The sequence below is a fragment of the Hemiscyllium ocellatum genome, chromosome 1, assembly GCF_020745735.1.
Source record: "Hemiscyllium ocellatum isolate sHemOce1 chromosome 1, sHemOce1.pat.X.cur, whole genome shotgun sequence".
In the NCBI taxonomy this organism is placed as follows: domain Eukaryota; kingdom Metazoa; phylum Chordata; class Chondrichthyes; order Orectolobiformes; family Hemiscylliidae; genus Hemiscyllium; species Hemiscyllium ocellatum.
This window is the reverse complement of record NC_083401.1, coordinates 87,241,614-87,259,975: the sequence shown is the minus strand read 5'-3', so window position 1 is coordinate 87,259,975 and position 18,362 is coordinate 87,241,614.

Genomic DNA, 18,362 nt, shown 5'->3' with positions numbered 1-18,362 from the left:
TGATTGTGTGAGCGGGAGGCTAGTAAGCAGGGCTAGGTATCCTAGGGAATGTTTCCTCCGCTCTGCAGTATAATTACAATAACATCGAATTGGATTTTTTTTAAAAAATCTCTACAGTGTGGAAACAGGTCCTTTGGCCCAAGGCAATGCTGACCCTCTTACCCAAACCCATTACTCTGTATTTACCCCTGACATACACCTAACCTACACATGACTGAACATTATGGGGCAATTTAGCCTGGCCAATTCACCTAACCTGCACATTTTTGTATTGTGGGAGGAAACAAGAGCACCCGGAGGAAACCTACACAGTCGCTGGAGGCAGGAATTGAACCAGAGTCCCTGGTGCTGTGAGACAACAGTGTTAACCACTGTGCCAGCATTGGTTAACCAGGCCCCAAGAAGAAAAGAACTATGTGCTTTAATGTTCCCGTGGTGGGCAGTACAGGTGGTTTGGGTCAGTGGGCTGAGGGGTGGCAGGTGGATTTAATTTGGATAATTGTAAGGTACCCCATTTTGGTAATACAAACAAGGACAGGACTTATACAATTAATGGTAGGGCCCTGGGCAATGTTGCAGAACAGAGATCTAGGGGTTCAGGTATATAATTCTTTGAAATGTGTGTCACAGGTAATTGTGTTTAGTATGCTTGCCTGCATTGGTCAGACCTTTTTTGAGTATGGAGTTGGGACATCATGTTGAGATCGTACAGGACCTTGCTGAAGCCTCAAGTACTGTGTGCAGTTCTGGTCACCCTGCTATTGGAAGGACACTAAATTGGAGAGTGTTCAGAAAAGGTTAACTAGGCCTTTGTTGGGAATTAAGGGTTTGAGTTATAAGAGTAGGCTGGGACTTTTTAACCACTGGAACAGAATTCAGGGGTGAGCTTAGCAGTTTATAAAATCATGAGGGCATATGTAAGGTGAATAGCAAAAGGTCTTTTTCCTAACATGGGAGAGTTTAAAGTTGGGGGTTAGGGTGGGGGGTGGGGTGTCAGGGTCATGTTTGCACAGTGAAAGGCAAAAGTTTTAAGGAGGACAAGATGGGCAATATTTTCATAGAAACAGTGATTTGTGTGGAATGAACTGCCAGAGGAAGTGGTGGATGTAAGTGCAGTTATAACAATAAGACATTTGGAGAATACATGAATAAGAAAAGGTTCAGAAGGATGAGGTAAACTCAGGCCGGTTGGACTATCTTGGTTTGGGAACATGGTCCAAAAAGACTGCTGTATGACTCTAACCTCCAAGCTCTACTCTGAAGTGCTGTCAATGTTTATCCAATTAGGATCATTATTAGAGATCTTCATACCAGGAATCCTTTAAAAGCAAATAGTCTACCTGTCACATGGGATATAGTTGAAGTAGTATAGATCATAATCAAGTAGTTCTTGCAATATGTCATCACATATAGAATATTAACTAAGTCAAAGTTTGCACAAGGTGGACAAACGTTTACTAGCTAGGTACAGACAAATGTTATCCTTGCCCGTAATGCTCAAGCTCCATAAAGTTCAAATTTCTCCAGGAATTGTTTGGTGATAGCATATTCTTTGTCTGTAAGAACTATTAAAGAGCAAAAGATGATTTGATTGGGAAAAGTAGTTTTAGCTACCTTTACATGTTGATAGAGTGAAATAATATAGAGTCGTCAGGTCAAGAATTGTGTATGGGACAACTTAGTCTGTGTTTACAGTTCTAGAAAATCAAGTGAGGGGGCCCAGAAAAACTTTAACTTCTGAAACAATATTCATTAAAACAAAGTTTTATAGTACATATGTATAGTAGTATGTTTGGAACTGAAGTATTTGAGGAACTTAAGTGCTCTCACCAAACATCTGAGCTTCAAAAGAGATTTTTCTTCCTCCCAATCTCAAGTCTTAAAAAGAAAATCAAGACTCAAGTGATCCGCATTCTTAAAACCAAAGCTTGAAGTATCAAAATCACATTTCTTCTCAAGCTTTATGCTTAAAAACACCCATAAGTATTAGGATACTATATAAACCCCATTTTCAGACCATAATGGGAATAAAGATGTTTAAAATCTGTTAACATGGATCCCATACTTCAATAACAATATGCCCAGTCTCATGTTTCTTAATAAAAGTAACTTGTATTTTTTTAGGAGGTTCGTCACAAACAGTAATTCGTTGGAGAGGAATGAAAATCTAAAGTAAGAAACATAAGCCCAGTTTTATCTCAAAAACCAAGTAAAAAGCAAATGTGAAGAATAAACTCTATACAATCTGTACAACACAGAAAGCCAAAAGGTCTACAAACTAAGGAAAATAACTTCCCTCTACGATCTAAGATAAATCAGCTAGACAAAAAGTAAAAGGTTTTAAAAATCCAACTCACAATCTCTAATGCAACCATTACCCATCATGTCAATAAATTAATGGAAGCAGCTGATTAAAGGAGGAGCAAGTAGAGAATCAAATCACAAGTGAAATGATTCCAGTCAATCACACCACAGCTAAATTGTGCAATTACATACAGAAGCTGCCTCTCCTTAGTGAATTACTGAAATGGGTACAAATGGTGAACATTTTACTGTGATTCCTCAGGCAACTAATTAATACTTGAGGAAGAGTAATCAAACCAAAATTGGGAGTTGAACGATAGCACCAGAACTGATGTTGAAGCCCAAACCCAACTGAACTCTGCAGGACCTCTTCCAACAATAAAAAAGCTGACAGGTGATATCAACACAAAACAGATAGCTGATTGGACAGTAAATTGTTTTTCTCAATAAATTGTTTTTCTCACCCACTTTAAAGCTACTCAAAGAAAGATAGACAAAAGTTCTAGCTTTCTTTCTTTTTAAAGAAAAAACTTTTTTTCTACTTAGTGAGTATTTTGAGTTCAATGAAGGAATGGTAGGGAAGCTCAGATCCAAGTGTTGTAGAATGTGGGAAATCTTAGATTTAGTCTTAGAATTGAGACAAATTAGAACTAAGTTGCAATTTATATCCAGCATAGGAGTTAAGAGAACTGACAGAAGACATCAAAGGGGATTATATTATACTTTTTACAAAATGATGTAGCTTTAGTAAAAAATATAAGAAGCTGGGATTTTGCATAAATATCTTTAAGTGCCAGGAAAAGTTGTTAAGGCCAATTTTAAGAAGCACGGCTGATCTTGGCATTTGACTTTCATGAAGAGAGGCCTGGAGTGCAAAAGCAAAGAAGTTTTGCTCCACATTAAGTGAATATTCTCACCTGGAGTACTGTGCCCAATTCTGAGAACAGCACTGTAGAAATGATGTCAAAACTTCGAGTTGTGTGAATGATGAATGTCAGTAAGAAGGAAAGACCATAAGATTTGGAGCAGAATTAAGCCATTTGATCATGGCTGATATGTTTCTCAACCCCATCCCCTACTTTCTACCTGTAACCTTTATCCTCTTACTACTCAAGAACATATCTATATCTGTTTGAAATACACTCAGTGCCTTAGCTTCCACAGCCTTCTGTAGCAATGGGTTTCACAGATTAATCACCATCTGGGTGAAGAAATTCCTCCTCATCTCAGGTGTAAAGGGTCATCCCTTCACTCAGGTACTAGTCTCTCATACCAGTGGAAACATCTTCTCCATGTCCACTCTATACAGGTCTCCAGTATTCTGTAATTTCAATGATGTCCTCCTTAATCCTTCTAAATTCCATAGGGTACAGACCCAAAGTCTTAACTGCTTCTCATACGATAAGCACTTCATCCCTGGGATTATTGTTGTAAAGCTCTTGTGGATCCTCTCCAACACTGCATGTCCTTCCTTAGATACAGTGCTGTAAACTGCTCACGATATTCCAGAACTTTATAAAACCTTGGCAGTATGTGTCTACTCTTCTGTTCGAGACCTCTCAAAATGAATGCTAACATTGCGAACTGAACCTCATATTAATCTTAAGAGCATCCCAAATAAACACTCCATTTGTCCTTCAGATTTCCAAAGTCTTTCTCTGTTTAGAAAATACTCTATGCTTCTCTTTTTCATACCAATGTGCATAACCTCACACATTACCACATTGTATTCTGCTACTTATTTCCCCACTCTCCCAGCCTGTCCATGTCCTTTTGCAACCTCACTTCCTTTGCACTAACTGTCCTTCCACCTATTTTTGTGTCATCTATAAAATTAGCAACAATGCCTTCTTTGTCCAGGTCGTTAATGTATAATGTGAATGGCTGTGGACCCAACACTGACCCATGCGGAACTTCATTAATCAGTGGCTGCCATCCTGTAAAAAACCCCTTTTTCCACACTTTGTTGTCTTCTGCCAGTCAACCAACCCTCTATCCATGGCAGTACCTTGCACTGTCACCATGGGCTCTTATCTTTTTTAGCAGCCTCCTATGCAGCACCTTGTCAAAGATCTTCAGGAAATGCAAATAGATCACATCCACTGGCTCACCTTTATCGAACTTGCTCATTACCTTCCCAAAGAATTCTAACCAATTTGTCAGGCATGATCTCCCCTTGACGAAGCCATGTTGACTCAACCCTACTTTACCATGCACTTCCAAGTCCTCAACAATCTCATCCTGAATAATGGTCTAACATTTTACAACAACTGAGGTCAGGCTAATCAGCCTATAGTTTCCTGTTGTCTGCCTCCCTCCCTCCTCAACGCAGGTATTATATTAGACAGTGAAAAATTAGACAACCTTTGAGGAGGGAATAAGACTATAATACATGAGAGAAGAAGTAAAGCATTTAGGTGAGTGGGTCTACAATGAGATTGTGGCTGATCTGATCATCGCTCCACTCAGTTTCACTTTTTTGTCTTTTCTCCTTAGTTCTTAATTCCTTCACCAATTAAAAATGTCTATCTCAGCATTCAATATACTAAATACCCCACCTTCACAGCCCTCTGTGGTAAAGAATTCCATATATTTACTACCCTCTGAGAAAAAGTTCTTCCTCATCTCTGTGTCTTAAATGGGCAACGCCTTATACTGAGATTATGCCCTTTAGTACCAGAAGGGCATACAACCACTTCACATCAATCCTGTCAAGCCCCCTGAGAATCTTATGTTACAACAAGACACTCTCTAATTCTTAACTCCAAAGAGTACAAGACTAACTTACTCAACCTCTCCTCATATGAAAGTCTTCCCATACTGTCATGAAGCTGAAAGGGACACTGTACCTTTAAGAGAGTCGAACAGCTAGCAAAGACTTAAAGAGGCACAGAGAGTCTGGAACAAGGTAACCATGTAATGCTTGATCAGAACAGCTAGCACTGGCTGGGTTGCTATGAGACAAAAACAAATCCAAATTTGGCCAATCAGTTTAAATTATGTCCCAAGATACCAAACGCCAATCAAGTTTGAATTTGATATTTTGACAATATTAAAATCAATGAAAGGATCTAATGTTTTCGGGTATAAATGTCAGACATTTTGGAACAGTTACCCAGAGTAGCAAAGAGAACTGCCAAGCACCAACAACTAGAAAGACTGCTTGCACAAAGATCTGCTCTCTTAAAGGGACCTTATCTAGCAACGATCTGGGAAGGAGAATCTCTAAGACGAAGAAAAGAAGAGAGAGGAAAATCTACAGAGGACATTTGGCAAGCTGATTGGTTTTGAAATGTGATTATATTTTTTATAAGTTGTAATTGGGATTTTTAGCAGACCAGTATTTTAGAGGGGAAGGTAAAAGACAGGTTTAGAGAAAGAATTTGTAAATAGTTGCTAGTTAATCAGTTAGACTTAAAAAAAAGTTGCTAATTGTTACTTTAAATCGTGACTTTTGCGATAGTTCTTTGTCTCTCGAATTTTAACAGCATGGGGTGAATCTTTTCTGTGTGGCTGGGTTAAATTAGTAGAAGGGTTTACCTCAAGTTGTAACAATAGACAGAATCAAAGCAATTTAAAATCTGGCCAAATTACCAAGGCTTTCTTGGATTAATCTAAGAGGTTAACAAAAGAGTTTTTATTAAATGTGAAAAGAAAGAATAACATATCACACCCAGTTTAAGAAGAGCAAGTCAGTCCAAGAAGAGAGAAACATCAAAAGATATATTGATCAGTTTCTTTGAGTTAGTTGTTCATGAAGAGTTGATAGTTCGATAGTCAACTCTGGGTAGTGAAATTTTGGCTTTTGCAGGTTAGTTGAAACCGTTTGTCCAGTTTTCCTTTTAATAGTGGTTGAAGGGTAGCACTCAGAGCAAGAAAACCCTTCTTGTCCTGTTTCCTTCTGACTGAGGCTTGTTGGCTCCAATACTTGGAGCAAGATAGTCCATTTATCTTCAACAAAGGGGCAACCAGTGGGAAGTTATTCGACTGTGACCGTTAGCTGACCAACGTGCATGGCAGAAGGCTGTAATGCAGCCCTATGTGAATGGTTGTTGTATTCATAAAACTTCATCACGTTATCATATTTTAACATAAAAACGTATTTACTATTACACTCCAGCTCCTGAAATTTTACATTACACTTGCTTTGTTAAAAATGTGAACTGTAACAAAGCAAGTGTAATTTCAGGAGAGAGTTGGGTGCAATTCCCTGTTTGTTCCGAAAGCAGGAACAGTTTTCAAAATTTTTGTTGCCTCCCAAGAGACAGTATGTACCTTTCATTTCTCAACTTCCCAGCTGACACACCATTTATTGAGAGGGTGAGATAAATAGTGAGCTGTCAGGGTCAATTGATCAAAAGGAAAAGAAGTGGTAAAATGCAAACAAATATTTTTCCCCTCAGATGCAGGAATACATTTTCACCTTGGTGTCTCCTGATGACAGCATTCTTGAGGTAGGGAACTTGGTAGATTCTGGAATCAATCCTGTGTCCTTCATGCTGTGATCTCATATTAGTGCTCAAAAGCATGCTGTTCTAGTTTGTCACCCAGATTTTTAGACATTTCCAGACTGCATGATCACACATTTTTCAGGAGGGGGCACTATATTCCTTCCTAAGTAGAAATTTCTAAATGTAAATCAGTGCATAACTGCCACACAGCACAAGCAGCTGGGTTGTCAATTACTACATTTAAATATATCAGTTGTTATATCCTTTTCCCATGCCACGTTCAGTAAACTAAAAAAAAACAAAACTATTCCCAGTCATATTTGCAGGGAAAATAATTAAAGGTGAAAAAAATCACAACCAAACAAAGTGAACAGATGTGCTTATGTTCAGAAAAAATATCTCCTCTGTGGGCCGCCAATATTTCTTATTAGGCTGATAGCCTGGACACTAATTAACAATCAGTGTTCTGAAGGAACGCAGCATGAAACTATATATGTACACAGCTACTGAGTTTGAAAGCCTGGTCCCTGGATATTTTGTGTTCCTTATTATTAAAAATAATATTGTCTGAAAGGTGGATCTAGTTAATTTGACAGGAGGGAGCACAGCACAGTGGTGTCATCTGGCAGGTTTCATGTTTGATATCTTTAGTCAATTAACAGCCATCACATCTGTTCATTTAAAGATGTCGTCTTATAAAGGCATCTCAAAAACTTAGCATGTGCCACCCATGTTTGATCTGTAACATCCATATGCCTGCCTAGATTTCATAAACCTTGATATCCTTGCTGAACAAAAATCTATTGGTCTCCGATGTGGAATTTTCATATTAATTTATATTCAGCAGTATTTCAGGAAAGGGCTGTGGAGCTCCAGAATGATGTATTTATAAAATGTCACTGCTGGCTGCCTTAGGACAGAATTCTGCACATTATTCAGATCATAGCATACAATGTGTGAAGAACCCTTATTCTTATACTGTGATCCCTAGTTCTGGACTTCTCCAACATCGGTAACATTCTTCTCTGCATCGGGAACATTCTCCCTAGCCTATCCCATCAGGATCTTTCTTATATGTTTCTATGAGATCTCCCTTCATTCTTCTAAATTCAGTAAGTACAAGCCCAGTTGACCCAATATTTGCTCATGTCAGCCCTGTCATCCCAGCAATCAGACAGGTAAACCGAGGTGGAAGGCGAGATTATAATTCGAATGGATGGGGAGATGATAAGTGGGGAATGGGAAGGGAGATTATAACCAGGGGATGGGAAGGGGAGATTATAACCAGGGGATGGGAAGGGAGATTATAACCAGGGGATGGGAAGGGAGATTATAACCAGGGGATGGGAAGGGGAGATTATAACCAGGGGATGGGAAGGGAGATTATAACCAGGGGATGGGAAGGGGAGATTATAACCAGGGGATGGGAAGGGGAGATTATAACCAGGGGATGGGAAGGGAGATTATAACCAGGGGATGGGAAGGGGAGATTATAACCAGGGGATGGGAAGGGAGATTATAACCAGGGGATGGGAAGGGAGATTATAACTGGGGAGGAGTGGGAGGCAAGATTATAACCGGGATGGGAGGGGAGATTATAACTGGGGAGAGGTGGGAGATGAGATTATAACCTGGATGGGAGGGGAGATTATAACCGGGGTGGGGGGTGGGAAGAGGAGATTATAACCGGGGTGGGAGGGGTGTTTGATTATGCTGTCTGCCTTCTTGAAGAGGGTGACAAATCTCCACTACTCTTTACATGTAGAAGTGCTTTATAATATCTCTCCTGAATCTTCTGGTCTTAATTCTTAGACTGTGCCCCTAGTACTAGAATCTTCAACCAGTGGAAATAGTTTATCTTTATCTACCTTATCTTTCCCTGTCAATATCCTGAAGATCTCGATTAGATCATCTTGTAACCTTCTAAATTCTTGAAAATAAAGGTCTAATTTGCCCAATACCTCCCAAAAGCATAGCCCATGAAATCCAGATATCATTCTTGTAAATGTGTATTGATCTCTCTTCAGGGCTGAAATAGCCTTCCTAAGGTGTGGTCAGCTCACAGTGTTGTAAGTGCAGTTTAACTAGGGTTTAGTATACCTGCAGCAAAGTGTCTGTATCCTTATGCTCCAGCCCTTCAGACATGCACTCCAGTATTCCATTAGTCTTCTTAAATATTTTCTGTACCTGTTCATGGCTTTTTAAAGAGCTATCTACCTGAAACCCAATTGTTAGACATCCATTGTATTTAACTTTGCAGCTTCTAAAAGATCCCTGATCTATCCATTTTTGGTCCAAAATGGATAACTTCACACTTGCTTGTACTAAAATCCACCTACCGCAGCTACACCCATTCGCCCATTCTATCAGTAAGCTGCCGTAATATTATGCTGTCATCAGCACTGTCCGCAATGCTGCTCAGTTTTGTGGCATCAAAAAATGTGGATATTTGACTTTTTATGCCATTATCCAAGTTGTTAATAAATATTGTGAATAATTGAGGCCCACCACATCCCTTTGGGATTCCCCTATGCACTTTGAGTACTTCCCTATTATTCCAACTCTGTTTCCTGCCACTCAACCAGTTCCCTATCCATGTCAGTAATTTGCCCTCAATTCCACTTTAGCAAGCAATCTCTTGATTTTATGAAAAGCTTCTGGAAGACCATATAAATAACATCCATTGACTTACCTCTGTCCACCACTCTATCTTCAAAACACTCTTTGAGATTTGTCAGGCATAACCTCCCTTCATGATCCATATTACTGATTAATTGAAAATTTTTGAGGTGATCAGTTGCCCTATCTCTAGGTTATAGACTCCAACAACCTCAACACCACAGATGTTAGGCTAGCTGGTCTATAATTCCCTGGATTCCCAATGGCAACATTGTTAAAGACCAGAATGACATGAGCAAATTTCCAGTCCAGAGGTACAACTCCTGAACACAGGGAACTCTGAAAGATTACAGTTAGGGCATCAGCAATGTGCTATACTGTTTCCTTTAATACTCATCAATGGAAATGATCAGATCCTAAGCTTGGGCACTCTTCAGTTCTATTAGTTTCCCCATTATTAATGATTTACTTTAAAATCATAGAGATGTACTGCGTGGAAACAGACCCTTCGGTCCAACCCGTCCATGCCGACCAGATATCCCAACCCAATCTAGTCCCACCTGCCAGCACCCGGCTCATATCCCTCCAAACCCTTCCTATTCATATACCCATCCAAATGCCTCTTAAATGTTGCAATTGTACAGGCTCCACCACTTCCTCTGGCAGCTCATTCCATACATGTACCACCCTCTGCGTGCAAAAGTTGCCCCTTAGGTCTCTTTTACATCTTTCCCCTCTCACTCTAAACCTATGCCGTCTGGTTCTGGACTCCCGCACACCAGGGAAAAGACTTTGCCGATTTACCCTATCCATACCTCTCATAATTTATAAACCTCTATAAGGTCACCCCTCAGCCTCCGACACTCCAGGGAAAACAGTCCCAGCCTGTTCAGTCTCTCCCTATAGCTCAAATCCTCCAACCCTGGCAACATCCTTGTAAATCTTTCAGAACCTTTTCAAGTTTCAAAACATCTTTCTGATAGGAAGGAGACCAGAATTGCACGCGATTTTCCAACAGTGGCCTAACCAATGTCCTGTACAGGTGCAACATGACCTCCCAACTCCTGTACTCAATACTCTGACCAATAAAGGAAAGCATACCAAACACCTTCTTCACTATCCTAGCTACCTGTGACTCTTCTTTCAAGGAGCTATGAACCTGCACTCCAAGGTCTCTTTGTTCAGCAACACTCCCGAGGGTTCTTGATCCTCTGTTAATTCCTTTGGGACTTTTGGAAAGCTACCCTCCTTTTCTGCTGTGAATGCTGAAGCATTTTAATCATTCAGCATGTCTGCCATTTCTCCATGGTCATTGATAGTATCCCCACTCTCAGTCTTCAGTCAGCTAATTGTTTTCTTAATCAGCCACTTTCCTTTTATATAACTAGAATACTTCTTACTGCCTTTTATGTCCCTTACAAGTTTCCTTTCATAATCCTTTTTAACTACACTTAATAGGGTGTTTTGCAGCCCTTTTTGGGATTTGTATTTGTCCTATTCTGTGGGATCTATACTTTTTTGTGCCTTTATAAATTATTTATTTTAATTTTATGTTGGCCCTTACCTCCTTAGATGTCCAGGGCCTTATTTTTGTTTGAGGTAGAGCTTTTTCCTTCACATTGGTACAAACTATGTACCAATAGCATTAAATGTTTCTTTGGACATGGTTCACTGTTCCTCAGTTGTTTTACCTGTTAGCAGAGCTTCTCAGTTTACTGTGGACATCCCATTAAAAGCTGTCTTACTTAAATCCAAAATTCTAGTAACTGATCTTTGCTTGTCTGTTACAAGCAGTACACAAAACTTGATCATGTTATGATCGCTATGTGACAAATGCTCATGAAAAGTCCCTGAAATCAGGCTCATTGCTCATTACCAGATCCAATATTGCTTATCACCTTGTCACATCCTAGACACTTAACCATAGGAAACTACCCCGGACACACTCCAGAAATTCACAACTTTCTGGCATGTGCTTATCTGTCTTTTCCAGTCTATGTTAAGTTTAAAATCCCTCATTAATATTACTCTTGAATTCTGGTCTCTTTCTTTCCATAGATAATAAAAGGTAAATTTAGTAAACGCTTCAATCATCAATTTACCACACCGTTTGCCTAGTCATTACGCTTAAGCCACATAATTTGTTGGAATTGCTGTTTTGACCCACTGCTCAAAAATTAACTTCTGAGCATTAAAAAAGATGTTACCTACACAGAAACACAAACCAAAATCCCAATTCTCTGTACTTTATAATCCAAGTTCCCAAATAATAACATACAAACTTCATTATAATGTAATTAAAAGCTTTTTTCCAATTTGTCATTTTTGAGATGAAATATGTATATGAAATACACTCAATACTGTACCGATTATGTTGGAAAGCAAGCAAATTTTGTTTTTTTTTAAAAAGACTCCAATACATTATATTATTTTTGCTTGTACTTCATTGAACTTTGGATTAGGGGTAATTAATAAACTTTAAAAAGTCTTTGTGATTTGGTAGATACTAAAGATAAATCGCCTTGTGACATCCCAACTGCATCTTCCCTTGCTCTTTCTGGCTTGCATATTTCTGATGTTAGTAAGTGATTCACATATAGGAATGACAGTCCTCCAAGACTACGCAAAGGTGAGGAGTGCAGATGCTGGAGATCAGAGTGTGGTGCTGGAAAAGCACAACACATCACGCAGCATCCAAGGAGCAGGAGAATCAATGTTTCGGGCAAAAGCCCTTCATCCGGAAACAAAGATCCATCTTCTCAATACTGCTGCAAGCAGTCAAGGAGTACCACGATTATAACGACGTAAAGGAAATGGGTCAGAGAAAATAAGAAACCAGTTTATTAATTATAAAAGTATCACAATGGATTTGCAGTACACAATAGCCAAAGTTCTGTAGTATCAAGAAGTGTGGTGCTGGAAAAGCACAGCAGGTCAGGCAGCATCCGAAAAGCCCTTCATTAGGAATGTGGAGGGGGAAGAGGCTGAGAGATAAATAGGACGGTGGAGGTGGGGCTGGGGGGGATGGAGCTGGGAAAGTGATATGTGGATGCAGGTGTGGGGTGATTACGATAGGTCAGTGGGAGGGTGGAGTGGATAGGTAAGAAATAAGATGGACAGGTCAAAAGGGCAGTGCCAAGTTGGAGGGTTGGATCTGGGATGGGATTCACTAACACCTTCCACCATGACATCAAGTTCACCTGAACCATCTTGGACCCCTCCCTCCCCTTCATGGACCTTTCCGGCGACCGACTCAACATGGACCATCTATTTCAAACCCACCGATTCCCACAGCTACCTGGACTACACTTCCTCCTAACCTCCCAAACCCACCGATTCCCACAGCTACCTGGACTACACTTCCTCCTAACCTCCCAAACCCACCGATTCCCACAGCTACCTGGACTACACTTCCTCCTAACCTCCCAAATTCACCGATTCCCACAGCTACCTGGACTACACTTCCTCCTAACCTCCCAAACCCACCGATTCCCACAGCTACCTGGACTACACTTCCTCCTAACCTCCCAAATTCACCAATTCCTACAGCTACCTGGACTACACTTCCTCCTAACCTCCCAAACCCACCGATTCCCACAGCTACCTGGACTACACTTCCTCCTTACCCCCCTCCTATAAAAATGAAATCCCTTAATCCCAATTCCTCCGCTTCCACTGTATCTGCTCCTAGGAGGAGTAATTCCACTGCAGAACCTCCCAGATGGCTTCCTATTTCAAGGACCACAATTTCCACTCCCACATGATCAACAATTCCAGTGCATCATCTCCACTTCCCGTGCCTCTGGCCTTGAGCCCCTCCACCCCTCTAACTGTAACAAGGATAGAACTCTACTGATCCTCACCTTCCACGCCACTAATACAGTGCATTATCCTCTGCCAATTCCACCAAATACAATCAGACCCCACCAACAGAGATATGTTTCCCTCCCCTCCACTATCTGCGTTTCGTAAAAACCATTCCCTCAGTAATTCCCTTGTTAGGTCCATGTGACCCCCAACCAGCCCACCCTCCACTTCCGGCACCTTCCCTTGCTGCTACATGAGATGTAAAGCCTGCACCCACACCTTCCCCTCACATCTGTCCAAGGCCCCAAAAGATCCTTCCACATCCAAGAGAGATTTTTCTGCACATCCAAACACCTCATCCACTGCGTCCATTGCTCTTGATTTGGTCTCCTTTACATCGGAGAGACAGGACACCAACTCACAAAGTGTTTCAGGGAACATCTCAAGGACAACAAACAACCCCTCCACCCTGTGGCCAACCACTTTAACTCCCCCTCCCACACCCCCAAGGACATGCAAGTTCTGGACATCCTCCACTGCCAAATCCTACATCCGTCAACTGGAGGAAGAACGCCTCACCTTCCGCCTTGGGACTCTCCAATATACTCAACGTCAATTTCACCAGTTACCTAATTTCCCCTCCTCCCACTTCCAACTTGGCACTGCCCTCTTGAACTGTCCTACCTGAACATCTTCCTTCCTATCTGTTCCACCCTCCCCACTGACCAATCACAAACACCACACCCCCCCAACCACCACCTGCAGCCACCTATCGTTTTTCCAGCTACCTTCACCCCAGCCCTACCCACATAGAGTCATAATCATAGAGATGCATGGAAACAGACCCTTCGGTCCAACCCGTCCGTGCTGACCAGATACCCCAACCCAATCTAGTCCCACCTGCCAGCACCCGGCCCATATCCCTCCAAACCCTTCCTATTCATATACTCATCCAAATGCCTCTTAAATGTTGCAATTGTATCAGCCTCCACCACATCCTCTGGCAGCTCATTCCATACACATACCACCCTCTGCGTGAAAAATTTGCCCCTTAGGTCTCTTTTATATCTTTACCCTCTCACCCTTAACCTATGCCCTCTAGTCCTGGACCCCCCGACCCCAGGGAAAAGACTTTGCCTATTTACCCTATCTATGCCCCTCATAATTTTGTAAACCTCTATAAGGTCACCCCTCAGCCTCCGAAGCTCCAGGGAAAACAGCCCCAGCCTGTTCATCCTCTCCCTGCTCATTTCCTCCAACCCTGGCAACATCCTTGTAAATCTTTTCTGAACCACATCTTCCTATTTATTTCTCAGTGCCCTTCCCCATCCACAGTCCTGATGTAGGGCTTATGCCCGAGACTCTCCTGCTCCTCAGATGCTGCCGGACTCACTGTGCACACTTTTCGACTCTTGACTCTCCAGCACCTGAACCGCTCACTTTCTGCAAAGCTCTGTAGAATGCAGGGTGTCATGAATTTTTGGGGTTAGCAGTTTAGGATTAGTAGTTCGCATTAGCCTCTATGTGTTATGATTCTTCTGACCCCAACTAGTGTATCTTTCCTTTCCTTTCTCCTCATTGCACTTCATCTTGATTCACCTTAAATGCATGTAAGGTGTTAACATTCATTTAAGTACTTGTAGTGAAATTACCCAGTTTCTCCTGAATATTGGAGATGGAATGAAAGGTCAGTCAATGGGGCAGACAATGGGAGGCCATTTGACAAACCCTCCAAAAATATATCAATATTCTACTGTCAGGAAATTCAGTTTAAAAATAGAACGAGCAGTAAGAATGGAGACAAAAGGAGAGCTGACAACAAAGCAGCTCTGATCAGGTTTTGCCTTAGCAATATCCTGAGGCCATTCAATTTGAGTTAAAGTCCTTCAATGACTGGTGTATGAGAAAAGTGATTGTCGTTGATCTAAAGGAAAAGGTCTGCATCTCTGAAGTCGATAGTTGCAGTCCTAGCATCAGTTTAAGAATAGAAAAACCATTTTAAATCAAATATCTCAGTACTTTATCTTTAATTTATAACAGTGAGGGCCTCAGTTGTGCCTGATCTAACCAGGTAAGAATGAGCAGTGTCTATGAATAAAGTTAAGTTGGTTTAAGCAAGACTTTGTGAAGTCTAGAAATAGTAGTAGTGAAGACAATGTGGACGTTTCTCATCCTTCAATACCTGGACATTCCTTGAATGCTGCTAGATCAGACAACATCTCCCTTCTTCTAACTCTGAAATTGTCTCACAGAAGAAACACATCACAGAAGTGAAACTGTGCCAAGGAGAACTGAAATTTCCAATTTTAATCCTTAATTCCAAGGGATTGTCATCTCTTACTTGGAAATAGTCCGAGTTAACACCTTTAGAACATAGAAAATAGGAGCAGGGACATTTGGCCTTTTAAGCCTGCTCCAATCATTCATTTGAATTATGGCTGATCAACCAACATATTATCCTGTTCCTGCTTAGTCCCTTTATCGTTAGGAACTATATCTAAATCCTTCTTGAAAACATTCCATATTTTAGCCTCAAGCTCTTTCTGTAACAGATAATTTCACAAGTTCACCACACTCTGGGTGAAGAGATTTCTCCTCATCTCAGTTCTAAATGGCATACCCAACATTCTTACAAATGGTGACCCCTGGTTCTGAGCTACTGGTGAAGGTCATTTAGTGTCACTCCAACTCTGTAACCTGAGCCATGTTGGGGTGAGACAAAGACTTATTTCCTTCGGCCTCAGGAGTTGCATTCCACAGTCCAATAAGACTCCCAGTATGATTAAATCAACTCCAGTTTGGTTGCAGCCAAACCATTTGATATCTTTTAATGTCTGTTGATCTGTCATGGTTTGTTTCTTGCAAGTAGCTACCTTCCTGTTCACAGGCTGCCTTCACCATTAATTTTTCCGCTGGTTGAAATTCAAACTATTTAAAAAGATAGCTACATTAAAAAGTATCATCCTAAAGTGTTACTTCAAACCAACATAAAATCTCTAAAATGAGTAGCATTGTCAAAATCGTACATCAGGATATCTCTGTATCCAGAAAATTGCAACATCCCCCTGCCTCCCAATACTATGGGAGGGGTGTGGTGTGACGCCTGAGTGGTATTATTGCTAGACTATTAATCCAGAATCATGTTCTGGGGACCTGTGTTTGAATCCTGCCATGGCAGTTGGTGGAATTTGAACTCAAATAAAAAAAAAATCAGGACAAATCCAACCCAGCCAATTACCACCCAATCAGTCTACTCTCCATCATCAGTAAAGTTAGGGAAGGGGTCATCAACAGTGCTATCAAGCAGCACTTGCTCAACAACAACCTGCTCAATGATGCCCAGTTTGGGTTTGAGTCACTCATCTCCTGATCTCATTATAGCTTTAGTTCAAACACAGACAAAAGAGCTGAATTCTGGAGGTAAGGTGAGAGTGACAGCTCTCGACATTAATGCCGCATTTGACTGAGTATGGCATCAAGGAACCCTGGCAAAACTGGAATCAATGAGTATCTGGGGCAAACAATATACTGGACAGAGTCATATCTGGCACAAAGGAAGATGGTTGTTATTGTGGAGGGTCAGTCATCTCATTTCTGCAGGAGTCACTCAGTGTAGTGTTCTAGAGCCCAACAATCTTCAGCTGCTTCATCAATGACCCTCCCTCTGTTATAAGGTCAGAAGTGGGGATGTTCGCCGATGATTGCACAGTGTTCAGCACCATTCATGACTCCTCAGATACTGAAGCAGTCTGTGCTCAAATGCAACAAGATCTGGACAATATCCAGGCTTGGGCTGACAAGTGGCAAGCAACATTCATGCCACACAAATGCCAGACAATGATCGTCACCAATAAGAGACACTCTAACCACTGTCCCTTGACATTCAATGGTATTACCATCACTGAATCCCCCCTTTCAACATTCTTGGGGTTACCATCGACTAGAAACTCAACTGGACTCACTACATAAACACATTGGCTATAAGAGCAGGTCAGACACTAAGGATATTGCAGCAAGTAACTCACCTCCTGATACTCCAAAGTCTTTCCACCATCTCCAAGGCACAAGTCAGGAGTGTGATGGAATCCTCCCCACTTGCCTGGATGGGTGCAGCTTCAATAACACTCAAGAAGCTTGACACCATCCAGGATAAAGCAACCCGCTTAATTAACACCACATCTAAAACATTCAATCCCTCCACCACTGGCACTGTAGCAGCAGTGTATGCTATCTACAGGATGCAGCGCAGAAATTCACCAAAAGGTCCTGAGACAGCACCTTCCAAACCCACGAACACTTCCATCTAGAAGGACAAGGGCAGCAGGTACTCGGGAACACCACCACCTGCAAGTACCCTCCGAGCCACTCACCACCCTGACTTGGAAATATATTGCCATTCCTTCACAATTATTGGGTCAAAACTCCGGAATTCCCTCCCTATCGGCATTGTGGGTCAACCCACAGCAAGTGGACTGCAGCAATTCAAGAAAACAGCTCACCACCACGAGGGCAAGTAAGGATAGGATAACAATGCTGGCCAGTCAGTGTCCCACAAGTGAATTAAAAAAAAACCTCAGAGAAACAACCCTGACACAATTAGCAATGATCTTTCTTCTATCATTAAGCACTGGAGCAGAGCTGTTTGAAGACAGTCCCTACAAAACTCAGATCATAACTCATCTGGTAATTAATCAGCCCAAAGCAAGATCTGGTAACATTCAGTCTGAGTCAAGAAGTAACTGATAAGATTCCCGAGGGCCAGGGAATGGGAATTTATAAACGTTAATTTTTTTAAAAATTCACAAGATGCAGAAGCCAATGCTAGATGAGTATTTATTACCCATTCCCAATTGCACCAGGCATGGTGAACCTTGGGGATGTTGGGATTGGTTAGCTTATTTGGCTGGACGGTTGGTTTCCAATATAGACTAGCACCAACATCGTGAGTTCATTTCCTGCACTGGCTGATGTTCACATGAAGATCTGTCCATCTCAAAGTTTCCCTTTGCTGAGGCTTGGTGACCCTTAGGTTAAACCAGCACCTGTTTTCTCTCCCTAATGACAGAGCAGCCTATGGTCTGGGAGGACAATGGCGACTCTACCTTAGACACATCCACACATTTAGTTAGGAAGGGAGTTTCAGGAGTTTGATAGTGAAAGTGGCATGGTCACATAGTTTTA